Raw genomic sequence first — 465 nt, 5'->3', positions numbered from 1 at the left:
CCACTCGGAGTAATTATTCAAGTATTACAAATAACTCTCTTTCCAGGGCATGGAGCTTCTTTTACTATCTTTGGCTTCTCTTTCCTTTCTCATTTCTTTCTTTCTGCATCAAGGTTTTAAAATGTCCTGTTTCTAAAAGGATAGTGTCCATCCCAAACTTGACAGCTCATCCTAATGAATCCTTCCGAGAAGAACCTCCCACCAAAAACCTAATGCCCATGTCAGGTTGCTGCTGTCCTAATTGGCTACAGCACCATTTTTGTTGTTCCACTGGTTCTTCAATGGCATTATTGCTACTCAGATTTGGCTATGTGGAAAGGCTAATAAAATTAGTTCAAAGCAAGGCTGTGACTATTAATTGAACAAAAGGTTATTTGAACAAAAGAGAAAATGGCCCAAAGTTAAAGCTATGCGGGATGCCAAAGATGCTCACAGTGCCAGGGGATAAGTAGTGCAGGTTTAATT

Source organism: Sphaerodactylus townsendi, linkage group LG08 (genome assembly GCF_021028975.2).
Source record: "Sphaerodactylus townsendi isolate TG3544 linkage group LG08, MPM_Stown_v2.3, whole genome shotgun sequence".
Lineage (NCBI taxonomy): Eukaryota > Metazoa > Chordata > Lepidosauria > Squamata > Sphaerodactylidae > Sphaerodactylus > Sphaerodactylus townsendi.
This window is presented reverse-complemented; position numbering follows the sequence as displayed.